This window comes from Cryptomeria japonica, chromosome 7 (genome assembly GCF_030272615.1).
Source record: "Cryptomeria japonica chromosome 7, Sugi_1.0, whole genome shotgun sequence".
Taxonomy (NCBI): domain Eukaryota; kingdom Viridiplantae; phylum Streptophyta; class Pinopsida; order Cupressales; family Cupressaceae; genus Cryptomeria; species Cryptomeria japonica.
In genome coordinates, this window is record NC_081411.1 from 401,576,317 (window position 1) to 401,598,261 (window position 21,945).

The 21,945-nt window shown below is 38.7% G+C and overlaps 1 protein-coding gene across 3 annotated transcripts in view; it reads right to left on the minus strand.

Moving 5' to 3' along the window:
* Nucleotides 1–21,945, minus strand: part of LOC131062314 (uncharacterized) — a 66,163-nt gene that overhangs the window by 22,593 nt on the left and 21,625 nt on the right. Inside the window, exon 2 of one of the 3 annotated variants that reach the window (XM_059209243.1) lies at nt 11,366–11,685. The exons of 1 other annotated variant lie outside the window; for it this stretch is intronic. The gene's annotated coding sequence lies outside the window, so the exon portion shown is untranslated. Of the gene's footprint in view, nt 1–11,365; nt 11,686–20,080; nt 20,705–21,945 lie in introns of those variants that run through there. One more of the 3 variants, XR_009358560.1, reaches the window with a different exon arrangement.

Consider the following 21,945-nt stretch of genomic DNA (forward strand, 5'->3'; position numbering starts at 1 on the left):
TTACCTTTGACATCTTTGTGGCCTTCTTCTCTATTACTTCACGAGAATTTCCTATAAGGCTTTCCAAGTCAAATACATGTTCTTCCTCTTCAACCACAACTACCCTTGTCAGCCTCTCTTTCAACCAATCCGGAATGGCAGATCTTGTTTCCCTCACTTGTATTTCTTTGGGTAGAGGTCTATCTTCCTGGAAAGGAGATGTTGCTTCATCATCATTCTTTTCTTCTTGTTGCTCATTAGCACCAACTTGGGGAGATTGACTTGATGAATGCTGAGGTGTCTGTCCTTTTCCTTGTTTATCATTCTGTACCATGGATTTCATAGACTCATCAATTTCATACACTATCTGCCTCTGATCTTCTCCTTGACTTGCTTCCTTTTCATGCCTAGAAGATGTGCTTGGTGGGCGATTAGGATTTATTTTCTGCTTCTTCTTGGAAGGTTCTCTCTTCTCAGGTCCTTCTTTCCTCTTTGAGCCTTTGGAATGAGAAGTATTCTTACTCACACTTGCCTCTCCTTCTTCTGGTCTTGCTTCCAAGGTGAATGTCATAGATACATTCTGCTCCTTCAACTTTTGATGTTGTACATCCACCCATCTGCAAGTGCAAGATAAAACGGGAGCCATCAAAGCTCTTAGGTCTAAAACCTCGGGCTCATTCCAATCTATCTTCACTTCTTTATCTTCCTTCTCATAGGATGACTGGAGGTATCTACCATTATCCTGGGCTTGATCGGCTACTCTATAAATTTTGCATTTCCTGATGAGATCCAAGGGTAACCTGGAATGCATCTTTCTTTTGACCTCTACATCATCTTGGACATTCATCCAAAAGTCCTCCACCTGAAACTCATGCTTGTACTTTTTCCCGACTGTTTCTTCTATATGACCATGAGGATCAAAATTCTCTCTCGAGGCAAAGAATGTGAATGAATATAGAGACAATTCTTTCTCCGCATCTTCTGCGGCCTGAGTATTAGGACACACTTCAACTGAATTCCCTAGTATGATGGGTATGGGAATCCCATTTCCATGCTTGTGTCTTGATGCCTTCGCATAAGGTGCCAACTATCTAGTCACCTCAAGTAGTACTATCCTGTCTGTAGGATATCTTGGCAACATGTAGGGAGGTGAAGGACACCCATGAACTCTGATGTATGTGAATTTTGGAAACTGAATGAACCACGCACCATGCTTCTTCACGAGCTCCTGTGAATCCAGAGACAGTCGATTGTGAATCCCACCTTGCAATATCCTAGTAATATTCATCGTGAAGGTGTCATTGACTAGCTTGTAGTCAATTCTTGGCGGATGATGTAATTGAACATAAGAATCACAAACTCTTATTTCTCTGGGTCCTCTTCCAACAACTCCTCTGTGAGGTAGTCCTGCATACTCAAAACCTCTGATCAAGGCATATACAACATATGAACTCATGTGAAATGACTTGGTAGGCCTTAATCTTCTCAACTGCACGTCCAGGCTGTTGCTAATGATTCTAGCCCAATTGAGCATTCCCTTTCCTTGGACAATCAGTTGTATGAAGAAGAACATCCATTTGTCAAAGAAGAAAGCTTGAGAGGCACCCGTAACCCGATTGAGCAAGGTTATCAAATCCTTGAATTCTTCTTGGAAGTCGATTCTGTGCGGTGTATTGGGAATCTTGTTTAGGCGAGGTCTGCTCTTGAGTAGCCAATTCTTGTTAATGAAGTTCAAGCAGGAATCAAGATCATCCTCATAGATAGACCTAGCTCCTTCTAGACTTTTGTAGATCATGTCTCTATGTTCTGGGAGATGAAAAATTTCACTTATAGCTTCCTCCGAAAGATAGGCTAAGATAGTTCCATCCTCGGCTACGATCGTCCTTGAGTGTGAATCATAGTGCCGAGCACATTCAATCATCAACTCATGACACTTGACTGGGGGAGGGAAACTTGCAGCTTTGATGATGCCACTCTCAATTATCTTCTTTGCAACAGGTGACAGCTTGCCGATGTAGGGCGCTTCCCGAAACTTCTTCACATTGAAGTTTCCTAGGTTGGTGTCTCCGATATTGCTCCACTTGGACACGATCCTGGTCTCCAATTCGTCATTCCTCTGATCCTCCTTGATGAGAGCCTGTCGAGTAGTAGATCCTCCAGCTTTGGGGGTCGTCATTTGATACCTACACAAAAGCTTAAAGTTAGGGTTTGAGCATAATGTCTTCATTATAGGAGATTTGAGACCTTTCAAGGAAATAACTAAATATTAACTTGAAGATAATGATAAATCTAAGAATTATGAATTTTCCAATTAAATTAAAATCAGATTGTACAAGACTTAGATTTTTCAAAGGATTATTATGGAAAATTAAACTAAATCTTGAATAAAAATTTCAAAAATCTGATTCTTCATACCTCTTCCTTGAATTTTAGCTATCAACCTTGAAAAATGAAAGAAGGAAGATGAGGAATTTGCTGGGCAAGGATGTTTGATCTGAATTTCTGGTCTTCCTTTGGATGAATTATGCTTCAATCAGCCTTCAAAAGAATTTCGCCTTCTACTAGCCTTCAAATACTTGGCAAATTCTGGAAATTAACCTCCAACTAGCAAGAAATTCGCCTCCAACTTAGCTAGAATTCGCTCCTCTAAATCTGCTCTTCAAGTTCGCATGAGAACAATGAATGACTGATTTGAATTTGTCACAATACACCTCCCTTATATAGGCCGCTCACCTTGATTCTCCTTGAGACCGACTTGGCAAATAGGGAATAAAATGAAATAAAACCCCTCTTAAAGGATGGCCGACTTGCTTGTAAAGGCAAAATAATGAGTATTGAGGGCTCAAGCATAATTTTTTATTTTTAAAATTAATTCCAAAGCTTCAAAGGTGGATTTTTCATTTATTTTAAGTCTTAGAAATTAATTAATTAAATTATAAATGCCTTAATTCATGCGAACTTGTTTCAGCCTCCCAAATGTCTTGTAATAGGCTAATTTAGTGAAAAATTATGGGCTAGCTTAGGAATGTTAAAGCTTGATTAAGGCTTGATGAATCTTCATTCCTTAGGCATTAAAATATCCAAAGTGATGTAGGTCTAAATCCTTTCAAGGCTTATTTGAACCCCTCATCTAGGCTTGTTCACTTCATGAATCAAAATCTTCACAACCTAGATTTGCAATCTCCCATGTCCTTGTCTTCACAATTTTGCAACTTGCCCTTGACTCAATCTAACAAAGATGAAAAATAGGTGTTTTTGAGGATTTCGCCCTAGACCCTTTGGAAGGGTCAGGAGCGATTTTCTCTTTTTAGGTCAAAATTCCTCTTTGCTTGATCATTCACCTTCTCCAAGGCAATCTCCAGGGTCTATTCATCTCAACCACTGAGTTGGCTCAACAAGATTTTGAAGGAAACACTTCTTTTTAGGAATTTCGCTATGGACCCTTTGGAAGGGTCAGGAGCGAAATTCACCTCTTAGGCCAATTTTCCAATCTCCTTCACTTCAATTCATCAAAATTCACTCAGTTTGAACCCACTTCTCAACTTACTAGCATTGGTTTGATCTTCACAAGGCGAAAAAGGTCAATTTTGCTCAACAACCTAGCCAGGGACAGGACTTATCCATAATTTCGCTCTGGACCCTTTGGAAGGGTCAGGAGCGAAATTCTCTCTTGAGCTCAAAATTCACATTTTTTGAAGGTCCAAATCTCTCCAAGGCATTCTAAATAGCTTCTTTCACTGTAATCCAAGCCTAGTTTTACTCAAATCTTGAAGGAAAGTTATCCTAGTGTTTTTCGCTCTGGACCCTTTGGAAGGGTCAGGAGCGAATTTCTTTGCTTGTAGCTCATTTTTCCATCATTCCAACTTCAATCCACCTCACAAGGCTAGGAAATAGTTCTCTTCTTTCACCCAATCCAAGTTTGATTTGTTTTTGCAAGGCAAAATAGGAGATTTTAGGATTTTCGCTCTGGACCCTTTGGAAGGGTTAGGAGCGAATTTCCTCCTTTGGCCTAAAATCATCACTTTTGGAAACAAACATCAACTCAAAGGTAGTCTCAAGGGCATTTGTTTACCTTAGTCTAGTCTTGCCTTAGCATAAATTTGAAAGGAATAAGTAGGTTTCAGGATTTTCGCTCTGGACCCTTTGGAAGGGTCAAGAGCGAAAATCTTGTTTTAGGGCTATTTTGCCATCCTTTCAACTTCAAATCACCTCCAAGGCATAGAACATCTTGTCTCACTCCTCTCTGGGGTATAAAAACCAAAATCTTGTCTCGAATTGCAAGGAAAAAGGTGAATCTTAGAAATTTCACTCTAGACCCTTTAGAAGGGTCAGGAGCGAAATTTTCATTATGCTTTAAAATTTGCATTCTTGGCAACCAAAATCCACTATAAGGCAATACAAATGCCTTCTCACACCCTTGTCCAAGCTTGGTTTTGCTCAAAATTTGGAAGAAAAGATGTTTTTAAGGATTTTCGCTCTGGACCCTTTGGAAGGGTCAAGAGCGAAAATCACTTCTAGGCTCAATTCCTTCATCTCTCATGGTCTCTAGCAACTTAAAGTCACTCTTAAGGGCAACTTCCTCTTGATTTTGCCTTATCCCACACTTGATCTAGCAAAAACTTGATAGCAAAAAGAAGTTTTGAGAAAATTCGCTCTGGACCCTTCGGAAGGGTGAGGAGCGAAATTTTCATTTTTGACCCAAAATCATCATTTTTTAAACTTGAAACTTCTTTGCAAGGTAGGATTTCATCCTTCATTACCCTAGGAATAAGGTTTCATGTCCAAGAAAGGTCAAAAGGTAGGTTTATAAGGAATTTCGCCCTGGACCCTTTGGAAGGGTCAGGAGCGAAATTTCCTTTCCTGGCTACAATCCGTCATTTTCAAAACTTCTAAACATCCCCAAAGGTTAGATCATGTTCATTCTTCATCTCATCATGCCTTGGACATCAATTTTTGGCCAAATAAGGCAAGAAATGTATCTTAGAGAGATTTTCGCTCTGGACCCTTTGGAAGGGTCAGGAGCGAAAATCTTTACTTGGGTTGGATTCTTCATTTCTCCCTTTCAAAACGACCTCAAGAGGCAAAGACAAGTTATTTCACTTCCATCCACGTTATAACAAATCAAAAACTTAACCTTCTTCATTGCAAAAATAAGAGCTTTTGGAATTTCGCTCTGGACCCTTTGGAAGGGTCAGGAGCGAAATTTCCCTTTTGGTCCAAAATCCTTCATTTTTATATGCTTTCAAACCTTCAAAGGCAACAAGGATGTCTAACCTTCCTTCCAAGATAACTGCAAATCAAAACTAAGCCAAACTCAGGAGGAAATGAGCTTTAAGAAGATTTTCGCTCTGGACCCTTTGAAAGGGTCAGGAGCGAAAATCTCATTCCAGGCTAGATTGTTCATTTTTCAAGCTTCAAACCACCTCACAAGGCAAAATTAGATCATTCTTTACATTAGGAACAAGGTTTCTAACCCATTCAAGGCAACAAACAAGGTTTATGATGAATTTTGCTCTGGACCCTTTGGAAGGGTCAGGAGCGAAATTCTCCTTGAGGCCTAAAATCTTGTTCTTCAAAATCAATCAACTCCATCTCTAGGCAAGAACATATCAATTCGTCCTCAAACATGCCTTAGAAAACAAAACTTAGCCAAAACTGAGAAGAAAATGAAACCAACAAGGATTTTCGCTCTGGACCCTTTGGAAGGGTCAGGAGCGAAAATCATATTCCTGGCTAGTTTCTTACCTTGGTTCACTTCATTCTCCATCAAACTTGATCAAATCAACTCCCTTGCTTCACAATCAAGACAAGTCTCCATCCAATTCGGTCTAGGTAAGGTCGAACTGGGTTTTCAGGGCCAAAGGAAGGCAGGAAAGGGAGATTTCGCTCTAGACCCTTTGGAAGGGTCAGGAGCGAAAATCTCCTCCTAGACTGGCTTTCATCATTTCAAAGCCTAAAAACTCTCCTTCAAGGCAAAAATGTATCAACTTTCTCAATCATGCCTCAAAAGTCAACAATCTTGGTCATGTTCTTCCAAAACTACTTCAATCATCATCAGGTGCATTTGCTCATCAATTTCTGAAATCACCGCTTCGATCTCCTTCTGATCACTGACTCTGCTCAATCGACTCAGACCTGGAAGAAAACAGGACTCTGACAAGAAAACCATCAAACTAGACCTAACCTGACCTGAGACCTATTCACCCTCTTCTTCAATCTCACCATCCTGATTCTCCTGAAAGGAAATACTTTATTAAGGCAAACTCAAGGTTCCAGGCAGACAACTAACGACCTCCCAAAACTAGGCTAGACTCAGCTTGAAAGAAACCCTAAAACAAGCTTTCTAAGAGTAGCCCTAATCTAGCCAGCCCAGGCAACCACTCACTCACTCAAACCCAAACAAGCAGAGAGAAAAACTAACTAAGAGAAAGCAAAACCCTAAGAAAAAGAGGGGGTCCCCATTCTGATGGGGCGATGTGTGAAATGGTCACAACAATACCCCTCTCCATGATGAATCCCACAATTAGCCAACTTGAGGGAGGTGAAAATAAGATTAAACATGCAAAGACGACCTCTTTGTGCAAATGAAGTCTCAAAGCCTGCTCCTACACCATGGTGCAAGCACTCACATAAAGTGCACTCAATGTGTTGTGTAAACCTTTGCTTCAAATCCGATCAGCAAGGGAAGAGCTTAGGTTGGCCCATATGGTAAAAGGTTCAAGATTCAATTGGAATAAATCCTAGTCGGCCTAATTGAGTGAGGTAGATATAAAACAAGGGCAAACTTGCTCATTTTGACAAAAATTCAACCCAAAAATGAAGAGCAGAATAAGCAAACCTAAAAGGCAGGCCTGAGGCTATCTCTTCATCAGCAAGTTCACAAATATGGATCTGAGTGCATAAAGGGTGAGCGAACTAGTAAGGAGCAGGGCAAACTTTATTGGTAGATTTTCAGTAATTTTCCTTGCTTAATGGAGCAGATTTATAATCAGGTGTAGGGCAAATTATTCGCAGATCTGAGACAAATGATTCGTCCCTGAAACATGGGGCGAAGGAATGAAGACTTTAACATTAGCCAACATAGGATCCACAAGGTCAAGGCTTGTAAATTCAAGGAAGCAAGAAGATGATCTAGCTGTACACTCATCACTATTTGTGGATGCACTATGAAATGCAACATTTAACAAGTTTAATGTAACGCCCCGCCAAGAAACTGTTGTCATTTTATGACACCCTCGGTCCATCAGTGAGAACCGATCAGAGATATGTTCCATGGACCAGCGTTGCCCAGTTGATCAAGGAGAAAAGCAGTGAAATCATGGTTTGAAGTGTTGTCTTGTCGGAAGTTCCTTGGCCCTCTCTTTCTCTAGCCTAGAACTTCGGAACCCCGAGGTTCCGAGTTTCTTTGGCTTAGCTTCTTTCTTTCCTGCTCCGGAACTCCAAGTTTCCGAAGTTCCCTTCCTTCCCCAACTACGGAGACCCCGGTCTCTGAAATTCCCCAAGTTCCCAAGTCTTCTACCCTCGGAGTTCCTTATTCTTCTACCCCGGAACTCCGGAACCCCCAGGTTCCGAAGTTCCTTAGTCTTCTACCCCGGAACTCCGGAACCCCCAGGTTCCGAAGTTCCTTGCCCAACTACGGAGACCCTGGTCTCCGAAGTTCCCCAAGTTCCTAAGTCTTCTACCCCGGAACTCCGGAACCCCCAGGTTCCGGAGTTCCTTATTCTTCTACCCTGGAACTCCGGAACCCCCAGGTTCCGAAGTTCCTTGCCCAACTACGTCTACCCCGGTCTCCGAAGTCCCCCAAGTTCCTAAGTCTTCTACCCCGAAACTCCGGAACCCCCAGGTTCCGAAGTTCCTTGCCCAACTACGGAGACCCCAGTCCCCGAAGTTCCCCAACTACAGAGACCCTGGTCTCCAAAGTTCCCCAAGTTCCTAAGTCTTCTACCCGGAACTCTGGAACCCCCAAGTTCTGAAGTTCCTTGCCCAACTACGGAGACCCCATTCTTCGAAGTTCCTCAACTACAGTGACCCCAGTCTCCAAAGTTTTCCAAACTACTTCCGACTTGCAACACTTCCAGATGGCGTGATCGACACTCGAAGCTTTAAATGCTCCGACAGTTTTGGTGACTTATGCACTTTTTTTGTGGAGCCACAGGGGTGCATTTAATGTTTTTGGCAAGATTTCCATCAAGGGAGGTACGGGGCCATGCTGGGTGACTTATGTCATCACTGACTTTGGAAGGTTAGTCAATCCACCTTCTCAGGATTGCTCTTTGTGGGTATGGCTAGGTTCCTTGCATGTACAAGTCAAGTGCATGCACTTCCCTACACCTCCAGACTGACAAGCAGGGGTCATGATCACCATTGTAACCCATTTTTCTATATAAGGTTGTTGAGCCTCATTGTAAAGGGTTCTTTTCCCTGCTGCCTTGAGCTTTCTTATGCTCTTCTCTTCTCTTAAAGACTTGTAATCTTTTGCATTTCTACAACTGTAAGATTGGCTTTTTGCCTTATGATTAATTGAAAATCATCATTCTTGCCTCTTTTCAACTTATGTATGTTGTGTATGATTTCTTACCTCCATCATAGGTGTTTGTCTTATGGTTTCTTCTCTTCATATATGCTGTGTTAACTGGTTTTCTGAGTGTGACTTGTGGGAATCCTTCTCCCCTCTTGGTATTCAGTGAATTCTAACCTTCATATATGCATTGGGGTCACTCATACAACTGAAAAGTTGTGCATCTTCAGGGTGTTTCAGTTAATTACTTGTATCATTTCGGTAGGGAGAGGAACTATCTCTTCTTGGTGCATCACCTCCTTTCATTTTAAGCAATTCTCTCTTCCTTTTCCTCTGCAAGTTGTTAGGATAGGCTTAGGAGTTAGTTTTTAAGTGTTGAGTTGGTTCAACACCTGCACCTGGATTGAGAAGGAAGTCGGCCTTCTCCGGAGATTCAACCCCTTTGCGCAAGGTCCCACACTTCGGGGTTGTTTCAATGTTTCACAAGGTTGCTGAGTTGATAGCTCGGCAAGGGTGCAAGCTTTTGTGATAACAGAAACCCTAGAGGATCTAACTATACAAATACAATTAAGAGTGAATTATTATTTTTTTAAACATTTAAAAAGATAAGATTGAGTTAACTTGCACAAATGGAAGACAACTACTAACTTTTCCCCTAAGGTTTCTCAACATGGTTACTTAATCTAATCATTCATTATTAAAGGAATTAATCTAAATCAAGATAACATATGATGCATACATGTACTTCAGCAATTTAAATGACCCAAGTAACCCAAGTATTCCATTTAAGTAAATTACTGATTCATTCATTTATATTTCATAATATAAATACATTCCAAAACTATATTCATTGAAACCCATTAACAACTGTTAATCATAACACACAAGTAATGAATTATGAACATGAACATATTTAATAGCATGAGAACACGGTTTCCATTTGCTGATATGAAATCCTACCATCTAAATCTCATTTCATATACATCAAGTTTACATCATAAGTACATCATAATTACATCATTGCCATGAAGACATGTATATACATAGGTTACATCTGATACACATAAATACAATTGACAGCTACATAAAGTCACTATCTGAAACAATGATCTGACTAAAATCCAAGAAAGCAAGTTGGAACAAGAACGAAGCCAATCCACGCAAGACCAGAACAAAATCCCCAATGGAAGAAGGAAACTACCACCCGACCATGTGGATCCAAAAGGTCCACCCCCCGTGCTAGGAGATAGACATAAGGCCCTCAAGCAATCAAACAAGGAACACAACACAAGGGCTAAACACACACTTCCACTCGGTAACCACAAGAAAGATACACATAGACTAAACTTTGAACAGGAGTACTCCAGAGGCTGCAAACATAGAGGCAGAACACCAGGGCTCACAAGGGAAGAGTGTCATCGCATAGCTTGATATGGGTTATCCTGGCAGGTCTCCATAGGCCCCAGCCCCCATCCTGGGTTATCCTAGCAGCTTCTCTCGAACCTCGGCCCCCATACAAAACTCATGCGGACCCAACAAACCTTTCATGAGGACAAAGTAGTTGGTTTTGCCATTCTAGGCCTTCCACACCTCATCTTGAGCCTAAACGAGCACTCAAGCCATGAGCGGGGCATCCAATTATCTTGTTTAATGTGATTAAGTACCCAACCCCCTAATCCATTAATTAGGTTATCTCTTATTAAGGAAACTTCCAATGGGTTATCCTGGCAGCCACTTCGGGCCCCATCCCCCACTTGGAAGCCACCCCCCTTATGACACAAACATACTCAAAACCAACCATCATCAAAAGAATCATCATAAAATATTCTCATGAGTCTCATAGAAAGATCAGAAGCAACATTAAACCATAAAGTGAGTTTCCAACCACATCTGAAATAACATCATATCTCAATCCACATAAGCTTCTATCAAGGAGCTCAACATAGGTCAGTCCCAAAAAGGAGAGTAATGCAATGATACCAAGAGACTGATAAGCCACCAAAGTCAACCATAAATAAAACCCACTTAGAATTAAAAGGCACCATATTACTAGTAATGAAGATTTAGCTCAACACTGACCTCTGGAGCCCCAAAACCATACGGCCAAAACAACATAAAAGATACAAAACCCTGACACTTGTAGGCTTAGGTTATTAAAACATCAAAGGTCACGAGTTTGATAAAATTAAACATCAAAACAATACCAAAGTCAAAAATATTAACATCAAGGCATATGTATTACATTTAGATAACAACCATGAGAAAACAATTTTAAAATTTAATAATACTTATTATCAAACCATTACATTGAAAAAATAAAATACTACATTTAAACCACAAGTCCTTTGTAAAATGAACACACCACTTTTAAAACAAATAAAATTTGAGATAATTTTAAAAATATCTATTTTATACTTTAAAAGACTAATTTTCCTAACAAATAAATATTAAACCCTTATCCTCATTTATTTTTTTGCTTTCTGAGTTTAGACTTTCTTAATAGAAATCAAGAAAATGATATTACTTTACAAGAAAAAAATAAAAATAAAAAAAATTAAGAAATTGCGATTCTCTTAAATAAATCTTGGGTGGGCCCTACTCTCCTCACCTTAAGTTTTAAATTAAAATTACTTTATCTACTTACTATGCCTTCTACTTTTTCCCCTAAAGAAATACTTTATACATGGCAAAATATTTGAAGTACCATCCCCTCTAATTAAGCATGGTAATTATGGGAGCATGGATTTATTTAAACTACCCACATTTTAAGGAGATAAGGGAATGAATTTAAAAAAACTTCCAGAGTTTTAAATTTAAAAGAAAGAATGAAAATAGAAAGGAGAAAAAAGTGGGCATGATTCCTTATCCCTCTCAACGTTTTTACTAAAGAGACCAACTTCTTACTATCAATATAATTTGTTACTATTTCTTTGACAGTAGATAAAAAGGATGAAATATTGCCGATGAAATCCACTGAAAGGACAATGTTTACAATAATGTTATCGGACTTCGCCTAAGTGGCATTCCGATCGGATAAACACTAGACAAGCGACATTGCTCTCGAGTTGAGCAAAGGCTAGGGTAACAGGGACGAGCCTTATGACTATCTCCCACAACTTCCATCGGGATAATGTAGGCACACTCAGACCTGTGAAACCAAGTGGAGTCGATGCCTTGTACTTGCAAACCTGCATCACCGAGAAAACATATATACAACACCATACATATAGCCCGCAATTACATGCACACCAATGAAGAGGAATCATGACATTCCGTGTCTCTCTTAAGTGAGTGACGGAAGATCATCCCCTCGCACCCCATACAAACTCATACTCATACATGAAAACGAACACATGATATATATCATACATAAAGTAAATATGTCAGTCCATGGTCAATACATAAGCATAAAATCTAACATCTAAAGTTAAACATTCATAACTATATAACGCATAACCAACATTTATTAAATCCAAAACATCATAGAATAGTATTATGATAAAAGTCATCACAATATAGAGTATCATCCAACCATATAAACACAGAAAAAGTCAACCAAAGTCAAACTAGGTTGAATAGAGTCTGATCAAGGGAGGGGCATTACATTTAATAAGCAAATAGGGTTAGTTGACAAAATCACCATGGTCACTAGGTAGTATATATGTCAGATGCTACTCCTTCCTAGGTGGACAAACGTGTTTTCAGTGGCCTGGGGATGATAGATGTCAGAATCCATTGACTCAATGGTTCAATGGGTTGTGGTAATCTTGTTAATGGCCTTATGTGATGTATTTGTTACAGTTACTCTTTATCCAGTGATGATTCCATGTAGTATGTAATGTCCCCTATTTATAGGTTGTCAATTCACAAAGGAAACATACATTACTATCTACCAAATTACAGTAATTACGAATTAATGACTGGGGTTACTCATGGTACAGTTAGGTATTGCCCCTATTCAGGCCTAATCTTAATCCCCTTCCAATTTCTAGTCCTAGATGGGAGACTTGCTTATCTAGGGTGCGATGATACCATCTTCTTCATGCAGTTGAGATTACCGGAACCTCAATCCATTCACCCTTAGGGCCCACAGCCCAGATTTCAGGATCATGAGTTCTTTCACCCTTGGGGCTCATCTATTATGAGATGGTATTAGTCCGCCTCTCCCTAACAACATCACACCACTTCTCAAGAAAAAGAAATCAGATCTGGTTAAGGCATAGGTTTGTAATAGCCCAACATCTTTTGTACTATGACGATGTTTTTAATTAAAGATTTCAGACATATATATAATTATTATCTTACAGTTATGAAACACTAATTTAACAGGTTAGGTGCTTATTGCAGTTACAATGAAGGCAAGAGTATTATTGATCAGATTAGACAACGTACCAATCTCTATCCAAGGCAGACAGTATCTGTTGTTTGTTCACCAATGGAACCTTCACTTTCGTTCAAACTCAGGCCTGATTTCCCCATTTCTATCCTAATATGCCTTCCTTGTATGAGAAGATGCATATATATATATTCTTTCAAACCTGAATAGATGTGTCTCCTTGAACACTAGAGATTTCCTTAAACATGTCTCCTCATAACAACTGGGGGTATTCTTATTAGATAAAATATCATGCCTTAATAAGATAGCAATTAGTGGATGCAATCATAAGTTATTGTTCTGAGCCTGTATTAGTTTAGAAATCAATCTGCTTAAGATAATTAGACTACTAACTATTAATCGATCATATATGATTATTTCTTCCAAATAAAGTTACATAAGAAACAACTATATAAATATATATTATTATTAATCAATATTTACAAATCTTATCACATCAACTTGATATGGGGACATGACATAGTATGGGATGATTTACGTCATGTTATGTCCCCTTCTCAATGATGTGCTTTCAGTGGTCCATTGACCTATTCCAGAGACCCGTAGGCTATGTGGAAAGGAGAATTAGGGTTTCCAACTTTGGTGGAGTTCTGCACGAGCTTTTTAGGGTTTATCAGGAGGGAATTCTTCAGTTCTATCTATGGTTTCCTTCTGGGTTTTTTATGAACTCCTGGGTGGCATAACATGCATTGAAATCTTTGGTGAAGTGAGAACTTACTATTTTTAGTAAGTTAGGGTTTGGCTGATTGGATGATGTTGTCTTACTGAGCTTTCCAAGCTCTTTCTCTGGATGCGAAGATCATGCTTTTCGGAGCATTTCTATTTTTGGCAGTTTGGACAGGGTCCTGATCTTGCAACAGTTCAGTGGTCTTCATTGCTCAGCTCCATCCTAGTTTTTGTTGATAATCAGTATTGGAGTCATAAGTGATTTAATTAAATATTATTTCCTTGTCCTAAGGTTTAATATTTAAATATTTGTATTTACTAATTAATTGTATTGAGGACAACTTAAGGAAAAATATTTATCTAATATCAATATTGTTATTTTCCTAAGTCAATGGCATTAATTTGGTGGCAATTGGGGATGATAAAACATCTCATTGTATATTATTTTTATGTTGCAAAATTGTCACCTAAGGTAAAGTTCGAACTCTGCCTAGGAAGAAGGGAAAGTGGGTGCCATGTCTAGGTAAGGACATGAAATGAAATGAAAGGAGTTTGAATTGAGTTTGGGTGCCATTTGCATTTGAATTTGGTGGAGCATGAAGTTATAAATAAGAGCCTTGGGCTCTCATTTTGGGGTATCTTGGAAATTGCATTGGTATGCTACCGGTTTGGCAATAGAAATATGAGCTTCGAAGTGAGCCTTCCTAGCTAAGTGCATTTTCGTACTTGCAAGACAGTACCTAGTTGTTTTCCGTGTTCTCTCAGTGTTTTTGGTGAGTTTGTTGAAGTGTGGGATTGCTGGATTTGTTGTGGTTCGAATTTCAGTGTGTTTCCAGGCTATTGGGAAAGTCATGGCTGAAGCATACTTTCATTCATAAGTCTCTGATTGATCCCCTGTTGCTTTTGGGTATTGGCTCTTTGATTTTCTATGTCCCAGGCGAAGGAATTTGTAAGTTTCCAGCACTAATCTCTAAGTATTCAATTTAATAATGCAAATCGAAATTCCCAACTATGGTGTTTTTCTTTGTGTGGGCATTTGGGAGTAAGTTGAGTTAAGTGGGATGTTTGGTGGTCATTTTATTGGTTGTTCTTGGTTAGTATAGGTATATTTGCAGTTTGGGTTTGGTCTGGAGTGATTTGGGCGAGTTGTGAGAGTGTTTTATGCAATTAAATGTGTCTTGGTGTTGCTGGTTATGTGTTTCCAGCTTGCTGTCAAAACTTACAAATTTCTAGAAGTTAGTGTTTGGGTGTGCATTTAGGAGCGCGAGTAGATTAGTTGATTGGGAAGTGATTTGGAGAGATTTGGGTGAGTTTTGGGAGAGATTTGAGTGTGTAATAGCTTCTTGAAGTTGCTGGTTTGCATGTCATTGCTCTTAGAACTTCATAATTTCATGTTGAAGGGCTTTTGGGGAGTTAACACTTGCTTGGGAATATTTATCAGCTTGGACAGCATTACTTCTCTATTCAATCTCTCTAATTCCTATATTGTAAGGTTAAGTAGTACTACTACTAACCATTTTTGTTGTGTTGCTTGCCCACTGCATAAGTGGAAGAGGCTGGCTTAGCCGCCTTCTTGCTTTGTAATTCAGTTTATGTACTCAGTCCTCCCACTGAACAAGTGGTCGAGTGATAAGTTTTATGCAATTGTCCTCCTGCTGAAATATGCGGTAGAGTGATAGCTTAATGTAATGTCCTCCCGCTGAAATACGCGGTAGAGTGATTGAGTTTCAGTTTCTTGTTATTTCCCTTGGTTGGTTTACCGCCAAGAGTTCAGTTTCTATCATGTTGGATAAGCAAAAGGGGCTGGCTTGCCGCCCGTGCATTGTAATTTCAGTTTGGTTTATGGTGCTAACGATCCCCGGAACACCGTATGCTCTCACCCTCCCAGATTGGGCTCTCGGTGAACAAAAGTGGAAGGGTTCCTTTTCAGTAGTTTGGATTATTTCTCTAACCTTAACGGGTTATGGTGTTTGCTTGTAACTCTTATTGCTAAAAAAACATTAAAAAAATTAAGAGGAATATTACACGTCATCACACTTGGAGTAGAAGATTGAAGAAAAGGATGGGATGCACAATGTAGTATGGAATGGATTGACATTCCTTTCTAGTTGGGATGCACTAAAAGGGTAATTGTTAGTCACTCATTTTGGATATGTTAGTGTTGATGGTGTTTTTATGCACTACGCAACACAAAATAAAATACTAAGTATTCTATCCTCTCTTGAATAAAGACTCCTAAATGCTAAGTTGCGTGATCAAGTGGGACAACTCCAAGGTTCTCGAATGTCAGGTCTAGACGTGCTCTTGGATAAACTCAGTTGCATATGATGTGATATTGCTGGTTTCACAAGGTGGACTTACGTTGAATGTTTGAATGCTCGAATGTTGCTGGAACATAGGATTTCACTTGACATTTGAAAAAAAGGAAAAAGGATAGGGTTTAGAAAGCTAGTCTACTCTAAGAATGTAAGAGCAATGGACAATCTCTGATGAAAATCAAACTAAGTCTTGCTTTGACATGCTATGAACATCTCCACAAGGTTAGTGCAATCTCCTAAGGATAGCTTTATGATTTTCAAATCACCACCACAAGCATAGACACCATCACGTTGATGCATATCAATGAAGGAATGATAATTGAAGTTAAGCTTGACTAAGATGGATCCAGTTGACTACATAAGGCACTTTACAATCAGCAAAGTGTCAGTAGTATGGATATACGAATTTCACCATTGATCATACACAAAGTCTTCCATTCATCTAACAACATGAAAATCAAATTGAGAAGTAGAGACATGCAAATTGTTGAATCAACACACAGAGTTCGCCATTTCTTCAATGAAGTTTACATGTTTCTTGCAACGATGTCTTGGCAACAATCTTTGCCTTCTCTTCCTACTCTACTCTAATTGCTATCTGCTTCCTACTGACTGTCTATTGACTATTAACTTTACAAATGAAGAAGTGAGACCTTATATACTGCTCTCATTACATTCAATGGCTCAGATTGATTTGCAATCAATGGCCAAGATCGAAAGATAGAAAACCTAATTAGGGTTTGTTACACCCATTACAAAGCATTTAATGCTTGACCAATGATAAATTTACAATTGATGGGACACATGTCCTTTGAAAATTCGACCAATAGATGGAGACGGTAGGTACATCAAATTTTGTGCCTGCATAAAATAATTCTCTCTTTGTTGGATGAGTCAGGTTCATCGAATCTGGACGCCTTCTCATGAAATGATATGATTGGATAAATGATGACTAGGTGCCACCTTAGCTTGCTCGATCTTTGTAACTCATCGCAAGTGTGTGAATGAATGAGGCATATCTCTTGATACCCAACATTATCAAGCGCTTGATGTGATGATGACTTTGCTCAAATCGATCTTCTAACTTTGATTAACTCTTCTGAAATTCTCTCGTCTCGATCACAGGCATTCTGGAGCTTCCATCTGGCTATACTGGCAATGATTCTTGGATTTCCGAAGGAAATTCAAAATTGTGAAAATTTCATCCACCTTGAGTGCTTGACGTTGATGCCATCCTTTGCCTTGATGTTGCATTTGGTGTAGTCTTATCTTGCCTTTACTTGATCCTCGTCGTGCCTTGAAGTACATTGATCGTACTCCTTGTGTGATCTTGAGACTTGAAGCATTGAGGTGTACTAACATGTTCCTTGCATTCGCTGCCATCCTTCACCTCTAAGAGTTGTTTAAATTAGTTTTGTGAAATGATATTCTATTCACAAACAAAAATCCCTCAATTGTCTAAGTTAAGACTTGTAACCCTTGATTAAAACATGCCCATCCATACTAATGACAGCCCTTGTAAATGTTAAAGAATGATTAAAATGAAAGAAGACCTCATTGGTAAGAGTGAATAGAAGCAAATCAGTCACAAGAATAGGCTTGGTTACTTATAAGAATGACGCAATAAGCCTTATACTAAACATTGCAAACTAAAATAACTGATTTCTGCACTTTCTCAAATAACCTAAAGAGATTGAATATGCCTTTCATCAGTCTGTAACCTTTATCACACTGCTGATGTAAATCTGATAATCTCCTTTTAAATCGATGCTTGCACCAATTGCCTTCTCTTTAAATGAAGTCACTATAGCTCAGTAATTAGGCCGATTCATTGTATTCGGAGATGATATTGAATGCAGATGAACATTGAGTTCGCTAATTGTCAAATCTGAGTCATCTCGCCACTGTTATTACCTTTCATCTCAGTTCGCTACCTCCTAAGTATGTTGATGTCAACCACCGTATGAATGCCAAAATCGTGGCCATCCCTACTGTCAAAAAAGATGTAATTCGCTGATCAAAAGGATGAACATGCTGTAGCTCAAAATGAAATCACAATAAGCGAATTCACTGTGCCTTGAATGCACTTATTATAGGTGAAAGATGAATTTGCTGTGTCAAGGTGAGAAAGTCTTGATCGAAAACCTGATTAGAACCAGATCGCTGTCCTCACAATCCACTATTGAAGTTCAATTGTTGAATGCAAAAGCAAAAATCGAATTCAAATTGATCAAATGAAATGATCAATTTGAAGCTTATAGAAATCGATAGATCATCACAAGGTGTTAGCGAATTGCATTAAATGAACTGCATTTAAAATCGTAACCTTCATTGCCTTTCATTTAATGGCTTCCATTGATTCGTAAATGTGGGCGACTCTTATCACATTACCTTGTCGCAAGAGGTTGGTGTCTAATCGCTGCCTTTATTAAACGAATTGGGGTGCACTTGTAAATACCTTCAATGCTTAAAAGGCTTTGAACTTTGTGTCTGAGCCATTAAGTGTAATCGCCCTTCTCCATTTTGATTCATGTCTTTCATTGAATGCATAGAAGGTGTATATATTAAATGCAATACGACTGACCCCAAAAGGACTTCGAGTTCGCCACAAAAAATTGCTGAGTCTCCTTTTGCATTTTAATTAACTATGTTGATCAAATGGCTTCAGCATCGTGGATTGCAAGTATGTGGTTATTGTTCAAAGCACACCCTCAATCATTAAATGTGGCCCAATCAAACTTGGCAAACAATTTGAATTTGTCATTCAATTGTCATTTATCATTTAATAACCATGATAGTGCTGGCCGCCTTGAATTGAATGGTGCACATTGAACTTTCAATAGCACAAGGCATCGATTTCAAATATTTGCATTTGGGCAACCATTCTCATTAAATGCTTTTCAATCATCATTTGCATTCTCCATCGTGCTTGCAATTCGCATTGATCATTTCATAGGATTTCATCGTACAAGCTTAGTGTTATCGGATGCATTGCATGCATTGTGGTTCTTCATTCTTTGCAGCTCGCGTCGTGTGAGGTTCAAAACATCGCCACCTTTTCATTTCATTTGAACTAGACTTAATCAAATTTTGTCTTTCTTCATACCTCATCACAATAAATGACAAGGGGTGCCGATAGCAATGACAGGGGGTTTCGAAAGCAATGATAGGGGGTACCGAAAGCAATGGAAGGGGTTCCGATGGCAATGGCAGGGGGTGCCGAAAGCAATGGAAGGGGGTGTCATGAGCAATGGAACGGGGTGCCATGAGAAATGGAAGGGGGTGCCGGAAGCAATGGAAGGGGGTGCTGAACACAATGGAAGCCTAGATCATTCTCATGCCTTAGCCAGAATTTTCATATCAAAGGTAACTCAACTTGATAAGTTCTTTACCGACTATACTTCTTCAAATGAAAGGCAAATAGAAAAAAGACTCAAAACTAACTAAGAAAGCAGAAAAAAGTGGGGTTCTGTCGATGTGTATTTTGTACATGACCAAACACAGAATAAAATACCCAGAGGTATCTTATCCTCTCTTGAATAAAGTCTCTGAATGCTGAAGATGTCGCGAAAAGGATCTATCGGGATGACTTCAAGGTTCTTTTTTGGAGGATCTCTACGTGTGGATAAGCACCAGTGGTCGTTGTGTTTGCTGTTTCTTCAAGGGGCCTTACATACTTTCAGAGAAAGCTTGTCCGTGTTACTCTCTTTCCAAATGAAGGAACAGGATTTTCCTAACACTAACAGATTTTCAAAAAAATGTCAAAAGATAAGGGTTTCAGGGAATGAGACTTAAACTCATCCTAAGAATGACTCAATGAATGCTAGACTTGATAAGATTCTACCAATTTCAGTATCGCCAAGAAATTACAACTCTACTGGAATTGATGCGATCTTCTAAGGGGATTCAATAGCTTTCAAATCATCAAGGATATAGATACTATCATAGAGATACATATCAATACTTCCAATAATGATTGAATTCTTAATCAATCTTAATGTTTCCAGTTGACCACACAAGGCGTCCTCACAATCAGTAAGAAGCTAGTGGTTTGGAATGTGAATCTTGTCAAAGATCAAGCACAACAATTCATCCTTCAAACTTAGAACTCAAATGCTATTTCAATTGAAAGTGATTCAAGAAAATAAACAATCATGAAGATAGCCACAAGTATTGCAATAAAATACCATAACTTCAATATTTTATTGATCTCATAACCAAATGGACAACAATTGTTCAAATTTCTCTCTTCACTACTCAATTTTGCTACAACAATAACTTATTTCTCTCTAATTTTCTAACTTTCTTCACTCTAAACTCTCTCTCTAACCCTTGAAAATGAAATGAGTGAGGGCATATATAGCATCCTCAAATACAATGAATGGCTTGGATCAATTCGAGATCAATGGCCAAGATTTTACAATGAAACCCTAATTAGGGTTTGTTACAACAAACTTAATTTTGACCAATGAAATAATTGCATTATTTGGACACATGTATTCTCTGGAATATTCGACCAATGGATAGCCGGGGTAGGTCCATCGAAGTTTGTGCCATCTTTAATGAGTCAGGTACATTGAATCTGAACATGCTGAGGTGGACCAACCCGATTGGAGGAGTGATGACTAGGATGCCACCTTGTCTAACACTTGGTTGATGCTCAATTTGGTGATGCTTTCCTTCAAATGTTGGACTGGAAGATAGATGGAGAAGGTCGTCCTTAATGATGCTGGACTGGAGGAGATCGTCCTTGTCCTAGCTTGATCTTGTTTGATGAGAGTCTGCCAAGTAGTTGATCCTCCGGCTTTGGGGGTCGTCATTTGATGCCTACACAAAAACTTAAAATTAGTCTTTGAGTATCATACCTTAAAGCATAGAATTTAAGACCTTTCAAGGGAATAATTCAAAACATTAATTTGAAAATGACATGATAAATCAAGAATTATAAATTCTCAAATTAATTATGAATGGAAATTAGATTTTTCAAGACTTAGACTTTAAAAGATTGCTATGGAAATCAAAATAAGTCTTGAATAGAAACTTCAAAAATTTGATTCTTCATACCTCCTTCTTTGAAAGCTTAACTATGAACCTTGAAAAAATGAAGAAAGAAGATCAGATTTCGCTGGATAAGGATTGAATTTTGGTCTCCCTTTGGATGAATTATGCCTCAATTAACCTTCAAAAGAACTTCGCCTTCCACTAGCCTCCAACCACTTAGTAAATTCTGGAAATTAGCCTCCAATTTAGCAAGAACTTCGCCTCCAATCTGGTATAATTCGCTCCTCCAATCTGCTCTTGAAATTCGCATAAGAAGAATAATGAATGAATGATTTGAAAATGCTACAACACTCCTCTCTTATATAGGGCGCTCACCCTAATTAACCATGAGGCTGACCTAACAAATTAGCAATAAAATAAGATAAAATCCCCTTTAGAAGGAGGCCGACTTGCTTGTAAAAGCAAATAAATGAATTTGAGCGCTCACCTTTATTTTTAAAATTTTAAAATTAATTTTAAGACTTGAAAGGTGTTCTTTTTCATTTTCTTTAAGGCTTAAAATTAATTGATTCAATTACAAATGCCTTAATTCATGCGAATTTGATCTAGCTTCCCCAAATGTCTTAATTTTGGCAAATTTAGTGAAAATTGAGGAATATTGAGGTTTGATCAAGGCTCAATGAAGCTCCTTTCCTCCTTAGGCATTGAAATATCCAAGATGATGAAGGTCTAAACCACTTCAAGGCTTGTTTGAACTTTACATCTAGGCTTGTTCACTTCATGAATTGAAATTTTCACAATCAATATTTGCAAATTTAATGTCCTTGTCTTCACAATCTTGCGATTTGCCCTTGACTTAATCAAACAAGGTTGACTGATAGGCTTTTTGATGATTTCGCCCTGGACCCTTTGGAAGGGTCAGGAGCAATTTTTCCAATTAGGTCCTGAATATCTCATTTCTTGACTCCAAAATCTTCCGGAAGGCGAGCTCATGTTTGTTTTGACCTGACAAAGTCTTGCATTCCAAATTTTAGCATTTCACATGAGTAATTTAGGTGAAAATGTGA